The following is a 12,276-nucleotide window of genomic DNA, read 5'->3' as shown; positions in this document are numbered from 1 at the left end:
TTTTTGTGACTTTTGTTGGCATTCAGTATTTTTCATTTCTCTTGCATTCAGAAACTCATTGGTGCTCTCTAACAAACACAGCTGGAAGAGTTCTCAGTTAATTTAAAGCAGGGAACTAATATTTTAATTTTCAAGGAAAGGCCCCAAATTCTTGTTTACTTTTTGAATAATCCATTGAATGAAGCCAGTTTGCTTATTTCTTATTTATCATTTTCAATATCTCTTTAGCAATAGAACTATGGAAATTGAAAGAAGAGCAAAAAGTGTTACTGAAATATTCCATTGTTTAATGGAACTTGGTGAAATCTCCCTGTCAGACTGTTCTTAAAAGGGAAAACATTAGTTATGAATAGGAAAATAAATTCTGACTTGTGGATAATCATTATTGTATCTGCCATGACTCTATTTTGAAGTGAGTTTCATCTCTTGAAGAATTTGAGTGTTATACATGGATGTTACTAGTTGCTCTTCTAACAAAGAGACAAGTGGAATTATCATGTGTAGTTTTAAAAAGGAAAGAAATAGCTGACCTAAAAGTTCTCTTTTTGTCAGTGGACATGTTAGGAAGTCATTAATCAAGAGATCCAACATAATCCTGAAGAATGGAAAAGGCAAGTTTTGCCATGAATGATGTATCAGGTGTTTCAACAAATCAATTTGTAGAGCAGTTCCCAGAGTTGTTAACTTTATGCCATTATACTTGTTCATAAGGCTAAAGTTGTGTGTTTTCTCATTAATGAATGTCCAACGGACAAAGAACAAGTGAGATGTGACCATTGCAGAAGATATGTGACAAAGTAAATTGAACAATGGCAAAGTACTCTCTCTGGAAGAAATTCTATAACTGAATTCCACAAAACAAAGAACTGTTAAGCAGAACCAACAGTTCAGGGAAATATAACTAATGAAAGAGATATGTAATTTAAATGCTTGTAATTTATTTCAGATGAACAACAAATAAAAGTATGTCTCACGGCTTGAGCATTACTTGCTAAACCTGGCAATTCTACCCAGTGTGCTGGAAGTCGCAGACCCCTTTCTAACTGAGCTGGCTGGAGGGCTTTAGGGAAATGCACCGCGGGCTTTCTGGCCCAGGACGAGGCAGTCGCTCTGGGCCTTCTGCGCATGTGCGCCGCCCCCACTTCCCCTCCCCCCACTCGCCCGTGTGTTCCAGTTCCCTGGTCGCGAGGAGACGGCGCCCGAGACTCTGGCGCCTGAAGGCGCGGGGGGGGGGGGGGGGGGGGGGAAGGCTGGGAAGCGGCTGTTGAGCGCCGGAGGGTTGGGCGCGTGGAGCAGGGGCCTTCGCGCGAGAGGGGTGAGTGAGAAACGGCTTTGTCCTCTGACCTCGGTGTGAATCCGGCTCCGTTTTCACGCACCTGAGGAGACCCGGCGCGTCCCAGCGCTTGTTACCGGGCGAGGCGGAGTTTCCTCATCTCCGGGATGAAGCGCGGTCCGAGGCGCCGGTGCGGCCGCGCGCGGACTCCGGCTTTCCGGCGCTCGGTATACACGCACTTCTCATCTCAGCAGAGAAACGCCTTCTTTTCTCCTCGGGATCTCGCTCCATCCTCCCAACCACCTGCGGTCAGTGTCGCGGCCCTTTTTAACAGTGAAATAGGCTCAGAGAGGCGATAGGAATCCGAAGTGGCGACCGGCGCAGGGGCAGGAGGAAGGAGAGATTCCATACCTCATCCTCGGCCCAGCATGAAACCTGAGCATGAGTCAGTCGCAGCAGTTAGCAGCTCCGTGGCCCTAACCTAACCCCTTTAGGAAATCATTTTGAAGTCAATGCGGCATTGGATTTGGGGAGTTCTTGTTTCTAAAGAACTTGTGAGCCTGGCACATAAACGGACGCGTCCAGGTCCCTCTGACCGCCCCCGCCCCAGCGTTGCCTGTGTTCTCAGTAGCGCCAGTTTGCTTTTACAGGTGGTCCTGCTTGTAACTCAAGCTGACAGGAAGATCCCGGAGCTTGAGATTTTGGGTGAATATTCCAGCTGGCTTGGGTCCAGCTTTTGTGTAACAAAGCAGCTTTTGTGATGTAAGGGGGTTCCAGGAGCAGGAATCCCTGATAGGACAACAGTAGGTCTGAGACTTCAGTACAGATCCAGAGCCCTAGTGGAAGGGGCTCTTATTGCTCAGCCAGAAGCAACGTGGGTCCTCTTGCCAGGACCACTGTCATATCCAGACTGTCACAGACTGGGTGACGGTGGAAGCTTTGGGCCAACTTTCAGAGGAGGTGTAAGCTGTGGCTGGGATAGGAGGGCAAGACAAAAGGAACAGAAGATACTGCTTCTTGGGGAGTTATGAAAGCATCGTGTGGAAGGAAGAGCTTACCAGCCACAGGGGAGGGAATTGCCTACTTCATCCCTTCATTCTTCACTGCACTCTTTCTGGACTCTAAGCTGCTCCCCCACTACACCACAACTAGAGATATGCTGATGCCCTGTAGTGATGTTAGAGAATCAGAGATGGTACGGCAAGACAGGTCTTTAATACCTGGACTTCAGACAGGACTGTTTCTGCTTTAATTGAAAGACGGTGTTGGGATAGTGTGGGCAGGAAGTGGGTCTAAAATATTAAGTGGTTACAGTCATATATTTTATTATGGCAGAATCAGGAGCAGACATTGAGTCTCTTGATAGTTCAGGCAGGTTTTCTATACTTTGACAACAGATAAATCAAAACCAAATTTTTTGTTTGTTTGCTTGTTTTTGTTTTTGTCAAAAGATACTTTTGAGAACCTGAAACCATAACTTGTTAAGAGGATTTTTTTTTCCTTCCAAAAGAGACCAGCCCTTTAAAACACCCCATCCCTTTTTTTTCAGAATCTTGTTGGGATTCTCTGTTTTGTGATGAAGATTACACATTTTTGTTCACTGTTTTTGCTCAGCATCAGTTTTAAGGAAAGCATTATATTCCATTACTTGGTTTTTCCTAATTGGCTGAATTAGTTTAATGTGTTTACATTTTTCTGGGTTACAGCATACATTGTTCATAAATTAGCAGGAAACAAATGTTTTTACATTTGAAAACTAATGTGACCAGGCACTGCATAGTCATACAGAGTCATGCATGGACACAGAGTGTCCCTTTCTGCCCCTTCTCAAGTTGTCTCCCTTTCTGAGGTGTTTGCCAGCTACTGTGTGGAGCTTGTTGGGCAGGTGATGTCTCTCATGACCTTTCCCTCTTTCTCAGCTGTACCCTTACAGTTCTGCACTCTCTTCCAGGACCAGCAGAAAATGATCACATCCAAGGTGAGTTGTTTAATTTATGCACAGTTTTGCTTAACGGAGACTATCTGAGGTTTATAAAATGCACATTCATATGAAATAGTAGAAATGAATAAGTTAACATCAGGAAAAATAGCAGAAGTCAGCAAATCACAGTCCATGGGCCACTTGCAGCATGCTGCTTGTTTTTCCAGGGCCCACAAACTTTAGAATTTTTAGATGACTGAGTAACAAGTAAATCAAGAGTAATATTCTGTGATATGAAAATTTTATGAAATTCTATTCTCAGTGTCTGTAACATTTTACTGGAACACAGTCACACTCATTCATTTGCAGCTGTGGCTGCTTAAATTTGTGTACATTACAAGGGTGGAGTTGAGTGGTTGTGAAATAGATTGGCTCACAAACCTAAGATATTTACTGTGTGGACATTTACTGAATATGTTTGCTCACCTCTAATACAGAGTAGCAGATCAACAGTAGGACAAAGACGCCATGTAGGTAAATGTGAATCTTGTGATCTTACTGACTTGTGAAACTAGGATGTAAAAAGTTTTTTGAGAGGCTTTGTTAGGTGGGATTGTGAACCTTCCAGTGACAGCCTTAACATTACCTAAAGAAGTGGTAAAAATAAAGTGAATGATTCTTATCCAATCCAGGGGATAAGTTAAGAGATGTCAAAAGAACATATGTGATAAATACTTCAAATGAATTGAGTCAGTATTAGGACTCATGATTGTTCAGAGAAGGGACAGGTCTGAGTAGACCAGGGCAACCTAGGGTGGTTAGTAGGATGAAGCTTTGTGACATTTAGAGGCAGAATCTAAATCTTTGTTGAGTCCTCTTATTTAATTGTGATAGAATACACGTGACATGAAATTCACAGTTCAACCATTAAAAAGTGTAGAATTCAGTGACATTTTGTACATTCAAAATGTGCAACCATAGCCACCATCTACTTCTAGAATCTCTTCATCACACCAAAAGGAAACTGTGTGCCCTTAACAAGCAGTACGTAAGCTAACTAACAGTTACTCTCGTTTACCCCAGCCCCTAGCAACCACAAATCTGTTTCCTGTTCATGGATTTCCCTATTCTGGGTAGCCCATATACATGGAATCATGTAGCCTTTTGTTTGTGGCTTCTTTCACTTATTGTGTTTTCAAGATCCATCCATATTGTAGCTTATATCACTTCTTCATCCCTTTTATGACAATAAATATTCCATTGTATGTATATATGTATATATATATATGTATATATACATGTAATTGGGCACTTGTGATTCCATTTTTGGTTATTTAGAATAGTGCTGTTGTGAGCGTTCTTGTACAAATTTTTGTTTGAAGATCTATTTTCAGTTTTTTCCTAGGAGTGAAATGGATGGGTCATGTATGTGATAATTCTGTGTTTAACTTATTTTGAAACTGTCAAACTGTTCCACAGCAAGGTCCCTTGCAAGTCATATGAATTTTATGTTAGCTTTTCTATTTCCACACAAAAGGCCATTGAAATTTTGATAAGGATTACATCGTATCTGTAGACCACTTTGGGGAATATTGCCATTTTAAGAATAGTAAATCTTAGAATCCATGAACATGGGGTGTTTTTCCATTAACTTAGGTTTTTAATTTCTTTCAGCAATGTTCTGTAGTTTTTAGTGTACAGATCTTACACATCCTTACTTAAATTTATTCTTAAGTATTATTTTAGATGCTATTGTAAGTGGAATTGTTTTCCTAACTTCCTTTTTGATTGCTTATTGATAGTGTGTAGAAATACAAAGGATTTTTTAGTGTTGATCTTGTATCTTACAACTTTGCTGAATTTATTCACTAGTTCTAATAGTTTGTAGATTCTTTAGGATTTTCTATATATGTCATCATGTGATCTGAAGATAGATAATTGTAATTCTTCCTTTCCAATTTGAATGCCATTTATTTATTTACCTACCTACCCACCTACATACCTATCTACTGTGCTATTTGCTCTGGCTAGAATTTCTAGTACAGTGTTGAATATATAAGTGTCTAAAGCAGGCATCCTTGTTTTTCTTTTCTTTTTTTTTAATCATCTTAGTCTTCTTAAGTGTGCAGTTCAGAAGTGTTAAGTTTATTTACACTGCTGTGCAACCAACCTCCAAAGCATTTTCATCTTGCAAAATTGAAAATGTGTACCCATTAAACAGAAACTCCTGTCAACTGAAATAAATATGCAGCCTAAAAGTTAAGGGTTATGTTTTATTTGGCAGAAGGACTTGAGCCAGGATGACAGCCTCCCAGATCGCTCTGAGGGACCACTCCAAAGAGGTAGGGGAGGAGCTAGGATATATAGGAGCTTTACAACAAAGACCAGGTGGTTGGAACAATAAAAGATTACTTGTTATCTAAAGAAAACCAGGCATCTCAAGTTCAAGAATTTAGTGTTTTTCTATGTATGGGAGGAACAAACATTTGGGTTCATTGAATTCATTCCTTTGACAAGCATCTAGCTATCTAGGGCCAGTGTCCTGTCCTTTCTTATTCTGAGTCCACTCAGAGGGCACCATTGTGAGTGGCTTCAGAGGCTGGGCTGCAGGCCTGTCCTCACTGGGGGGTGGTGGCAGCCGCTGATGGCTTAGTTTCAGCATTCTTTGTTTACTGATATGTTTGCACTATTTTCACTCACATTGCAGTATTTTTATTCACACTCCCCACTCCCGTCTGCCTCCTATTCAACTTTCTGTGAGTTTGGCTACTCTTGATACTTCATGTATATATAAGTGAAATCATATAGGACTTGTCTTTTTGTGACTGGCTTATTTTACTTAAGGTAATGTGTTCAGGGTTCACCCATGTTGTACAATGTTTTAGAATTTTCTTCATTTTTTAAGGTTGAATGTTATTCTGTTGTGTATATATATCACATTTTGTTTATTCATTCATCTGTTGATGGATATTTGGTTTGCTTCTGCCTTTTGGCTATTGTGCATGATGCTTCTATGAACATGGGTGTACAAATATCTGTTTGAGACTCTGCTTTCAATTCTTTTGGATAAATACCAAGAAATGATATTGCTGGATCACACGGTAATTATATTTTAAATTTTTTGAGGAACCATCATACTGTTCTCCATAGCATCTATACCATTTTATATTCCCACGAACAGTGCACAAGTGTTCCAATTTCTGTACATCCTCACCAACACTTGTTATTTTCTGCTTTTTTTTGATAGCAGCTATCGTAATGGGTGTAAAGTAGTATCTGATTGTGCTTTTGATTTGCATTTCCCTAATGATTAGTGATGTTGAGCATATTTTTATAAGCTTGTTGGCCATTTGTATATTTTCTTTGGAGAAACGTCTGTTTAAGTCCTTTGCTCATTTTTAAATAATTTTTTTCTTTCTTTCTTTTTTTTTTTTTTTTTTTGTTATTGAGTTGTAGGAGTTCTCAGGGAGCCCCCAGACAGGTCAAAACACAATTCTTTGAAAAACAAGTTGCATATAGCTGTATCTTGTTTTAGTGTGCCTTGCAGATACTGCATTTTTTATACATTGAATGTTTGTGGCATCCTTGCATCAAACAAATCTATTTGTGCCATTTTTCCAGAAGTACTTACTCACTTCTTGGTAATTCTTATAACACTTCAAACATTTTCATTATTATTATATTTGTTATGGTGATCTGTGATCAGTGACCTTTGATGTTACCATTGCCAAATTATTGTGACTCATTAGAAGCTCAGAAGATGGCTAGCATTTTTTAGCAATAAAGTATTTTTAAATTAAAGTATGTACATTTTAAAAGATGTAACACTATTGCACACTTACTGTACTACAATATAGTGTAAAAATAACTTTTATATGCACTGGGAAACCAAAAAATCACATTACTGAATTTAGTGCATTGGTCTGGAACTTGAACCTGAAATATATACAAGGTGTGCCTGTATTGACCACTCTGGCAGCAGGAAGCCAAACCAGGAATGCCTTGGTTATTCCAGGTGTTTTGTTAGATTGCAGAGTTCCGAAAAACTTGATTCTGAGAGTTTTTTCTAGTTTAATCATTGCTTTACAAGAGGTATGGAATTCTAGGTTTCCCTACTCTATTATTTTACCTAAAGATTTCCACATCAGTTTTATTTTAATTTTCTAAGACTTACTTTTTTATTGAAGTATAGTTGATTTGCAACATTGTGTTAGTTTCTGGTATCTAGCAAAGTGATTCAGTTATACACACATACATACACATACTCTTTCATATTATTTTCCATTATGTATTATTACAGAATATTGAGTATAGTTCACTATGCTATACATTAAGGCATTGTTGTTTATCTGTTTTATGTATAGTAGTTTGTATCTGCTAATCCTAGAGTCCTAATTTACCCTCCCCCATCCTCTTTCCCCTTTGGTAACTGTAAGATTGTTTTTTATGTCTGAGAGTCTGTTTCTGTTTTGTAAATAAGTTCTTTTGTGTCATATTTTAGATTCCATATGTAAATGATATCATAAGGAATTTGTCTTTCTCTTTTTGACTTGCTTCACTTAATATGATAATCTCTAGATCCATCCATGTTGCCGCAAATGGCATGATTCCACTCTTTTATGGCTGAGTAATATTCCATTGTGTATGTATACCACTTCTTGATCCATTCATTGGCTAATGAACATTTAGGTTGCTTCCATGTCTTAGCTATTGTAAATAGTGCTGCTATGAACACTGGGGTGCATGTATCTTTTTAAATTATAGTTTTCTCTAGATATATGTTGAGGAGTGGGATTTCTGGATCATATGGAACTCTGTTTTTAGTTACTTAAGGAACCTCCATTTTGTTTTCCATTGTGCTGCACCAATTTACATTCCTGCCAACAGTGTAGGAGGGTTCCCTTTTCTCCACATTCTCTTCAGCATTTGTTTTTTGTGTTTTTTTTAATGATGGCCATTCTGACCATTGTGAAGTAGTACCCCATGGTGGTTTGCTTTACATTTCTTTAATAATTAATGATGTTGAGCATCTTTTCATGTGCCTATTGGCCATCTGTATGTCTTATTTGGAGAAATGTCTGTTTAGGTCTTCTGCCCACTTTTTGATTTGGTTGGATTTTTTTGTTATGTTTGAGTTGTATGAGCTATTTATATATTTTGGAAATTAATCCCTTGTCAGTCTCATTGTTTGCAAATATTTTCTCCAATTCCATAGGATGTATTTTCATATTGTTTATGGTTTCCTTTACTGAGCAAAAGCTTATAGGTATGATTAGCTTCCATTTGTTTATTTTTGCTTTTATTTCTATTACCTTGGGAGACTGACCTAAGAAAACGTTGGTACAGCTTATGTCAGAAAATGATGTGCCTGCTTTCTCTTCTAGGAGTTTTATGTCATCATGTCTTATGTTTAAGTCTTCAATCCATTTAGACTTCATTTTTGTATATGGTGTGAGGGACTATTCTAACTTCATTTATTTGCATGCATCTGTCTAGCTTTTGCAATACCACTTGCTGAAGAGACTGTCTTTTCTCCATTGTATATTCTGGCCTCCTTTGTCAAGATTAATTGACCATAGGTGTGTGGGTTTATATACTCATGCCAGTACCATGCTGTTTTGATTACTGTAGATTTGTCACATTATCATAAGTCTGGGAGTGTTATGCCTCCACCTTTGTTCTTTTTCTTCACAGTTGCTTTGGTAATTCAGGATCTTTTAGGGTTCTGTATACATTTTAGGGTTATTTGTTCTAGTTCTGGGGAAAATGTCTTGGGTAACTTTTTAAATATCACATTAAATCTGTACATTGCTTTAGGTCTTTCACCTCCTTGGTGAGGTTTATTACTAAATATTTCACTTATTCTTGGTGTGATTTTAAAAACATTTTTTTAACTTTCCCTTTCTGATATTTCATTGTTAATGTAAAGAAATGCAACTGATTTCTGTATGTTAATCTTATATCTGCTACCTTGCTGAATTCATCTACTAGTTGTAGTAGTTTCTGTGTGGCATCATTCATGTTTTCTACATATAGTATCATATCATCTTCATATAATGATAATTTTGCCTCTTCTCTCAATGTGGATCCCTTTTATTTATTTATTTATTTTTTGTCTGATTGCTGTGACTAGGACTTCCCGATACTATATTGAATAGAAGCGGTGAGAGTGGGCATCCTTGTCTTGTTCCAGATTTTAGTGGAAAGGCTTTCAAGTTTTCACTGTTGAATGTTATGTTGACTGTGGGCTTATCATAAATAGGTTTTTTTTATGTTGAGATATATTCCCTCTATACCCACTTTGGTAAGAGTTCTTATCATAAGTGGATGTTGAATTTTATCAAATGCATTTTCTGCATCTTGAGATGATTATGTGATTTTTGTCCTTTCTTTATTTGGTATGGTGTATCAAGGTGATTGATTTGCATATGTGGAACTGTTCTTGTGTCCCTGGGATGAATCCAACTTGTGTGATCTTTTTTTATGTGTAATTGCATTCTGTTTGCTAATATTTTGTTAAAATTCTTGTATCACTGTTCATCAATGATATTGGCCTATAATTTTCTTTTTTAGTAATGTCTAGGTCTGTTTTTGGTATCAGGGTGATGGTGGTTTCATAGAATGAGATTTGGAGTATTCTCTCTTCAATCTTTGGGAAGAATATGAGAAGGATTGGTTTAATTTCTTCTTTGTATGTTTAGTGAAATTCCCCAGTGAAGCCATCTGGTCCTGGACTTTTGTTTGCAGGGAAGCTTTTTGTTTTTCTTTCTTAATTACTGATTCTATTTCACTTTTGGTGATTGATCTGCTCAGATTATCTGATTGTTCCTGTTCAGTTTGGTGGGCTTTGTGTTTCTAGAAACTTCCATTTCTTCTAGGTTTTCCAATTGTTGACATATAATTGTTCATAGTATTCTCTTGTGGTTTTTGTTTTTGTTTTTGTTTGTATTTCTGTGGTACTGGTTGTTATTTTTCTTCTTTTATTCCTTATTTTGTGTATTTAGGTTCTCTCTCTTTTCTTCTTGGTGAACCTGGCCAGAGGTTTGTTGATTTTGTTTACCCTTCCAAAGAACCAGCTTTTGGATTTAAAACATTTTTTCCTACTGTTTTTAAAATGTCTATTTTATATATTTTTTCCTCTGATTTTTATTGTTTCCTTCATCCTGCTGACTTTAGATTTTGTTTCATCTTTTTCTAGTTTTTTTAATTGGTAGGTTACATTGTTTGATATTTCTCTTATTTTTTGAGAAAGGCCTGTGTCACTCTGAACTTCCCTCTTAGGATTATTTTAGCTGCATCCCATAGATTTTGTGTGGTTGTGTTTTTATTGTCAAATGTCTCAAGATATTTTTAAATTTTCTCTTTGATTTCATTATTGACCCACAGGTTTTTTAGTAGCACGTTGTTTAGTCTCCATGCAGTAAGTTTTTTTCTCATTTCTCCTGCAGTAGTTGATTTCTATTTTTATGTCATTGTGGTCAGAAAAGATGCTTGAAATAATTTCTATCCTCTTAAATTTGTTGAGGCTTTTGTTTCATATTACATAATCAATCCTTATAAATGTTCCATGTGCATTTGAATAGAATGCATATTCTCGTATTTTGGGGGATATAATGTTCTGATAATATCAGGTAGGTCTAATTGTTCTATTATATCATTGAGAATTTCTCTTTGATTTTCTGTCTGGAAGATCTGTCCATTGATGTGAGTGGGTGTTAAAGTCTCCTACTCTTACTGTAATCCCATTAGTTTCTCCCTTTATGTTTATGTGTATATATATATGTGTGTATGTATATATATATATACATACACACACACGCATTCATACGCACACACACTCCCTTTATGTCTATTAGGACTTAGGTGCTCCTGTATTGCAAGCACATATGTTAATGAGTATAAAAACCTCTTGTTGTATTGTTCCTTTTATCATTACATAGTGTCCTTTATTCTTTCTTTATGGTCTTTATTTTAAAGTCTATTTTGTCTGATATGAGTATTGATACCCCCACTTTCTTGTCATTTCTTTTTGCATGAAACATCATTTTACATCCTTTGACTTTCAATCTGTATGTGTCCTTTGCCCTAAAGTGGACCTCTTATAGGTAGCATATTGTAGGCTTTTGTTTTATTATCCAGTATACAAGTCTGTGTCTTTTGCTTGGAACATTTAATCCATTCAGTTTTTCATTTTTCTTTTTTCTTTCTTTTTTTTTTTTTTTTTTTGAGTTATAGTCAATTTATGATATTGTGTCAGTTTCCAGTGTGGAGCACAATTTTTCAGTTATACATGAACATACATATATTCTTTGTCACATTCTTTTTCACCATGAGCTACCACAAGATCTTGTGTATATTTCCCTGTGCTATACAGTATAATCTTGTTTATCTGTTCTTCATATGTCTGTCAGTATCTACAAATTTTTAACTCCCAGTCTGTCCCTTCCCACCCCTCTCCTCCTGGCAACCACAATTTTGTTTTCTATCACTATGAGTTTGTTTATGTTTTGTATTAATGTTCATTTGTGTTTTCCTTTAGTCCATTGACTTTTAAATTATTGATAGATATGTATTTATTGCCATTTTAAACTTTGTTTTCTGATTGATTTTGTATTTCTTCTTTGTTCTTTTTTGTTTTTCATATTGTATTTTTTTTAACATTTTTTATTGATTTATAATCATTTTACAATTTTGTGTCAAATTCGTGTTCAGCACAATTTTTCAGTCATTCATGGACATATACACACTCATTGTCACATTTTTTTCTCTGTGAGTTATCATAACATTTTGTGTATATTTCCCTGTGCTATACAGTGTAATCTTGTTTATCTATTCTACAATTTTGAAATCCAAGTCTATCCCTTCCCACTGTCCACCCCCCTGATAACCACAAGTCTGTATTCTCTGTCTGTGAGTCTATTTCTGTCCTGTATTTATGCTTTGTTTTTGTTTGTTTGTTTTTGTTTTTGTTTTTTAGATTCCACATATGAGCGATCTCATATGGTATTTTTCTTTCTCTTTCTGGCTTACTTCACTTAGAATGACATTCTCTAGGAGCATCCATGTTGCTGCAAATGGCATT

The 12,276-nt window shown here is 36.7% G+C and overlaps 1 pseudogene; it reads left to right on the top strand.

Moving 5' to 3' along the window:
• LOC116667318 overlaps positions 1-12,276 on the top strand; it is a 434,058-nt pseudogene that overhangs the window by 381,426 nt on the left and 40,356 nt on the right.

The sequence above is a fragment of the Camelus ferus genome, chromosome 11 (assembly GCF_009834535.1).
Source record: "Camelus ferus isolate YT-003-E chromosome 11, BCGSAC_Cfer_1.0, whole genome shotgun sequence".
NCBI classification, from domain to species: domain Eukaryota; kingdom Metazoa; phylum Chordata; class Mammalia; order Artiodactyla; family Camelidae; genus Camelus; species Camelus ferus.
The sequence above is the reverse complement of the archived record's forward strand: the minus strand, read 5'-3'. Positions and strand labels throughout refer to the sequence as shown.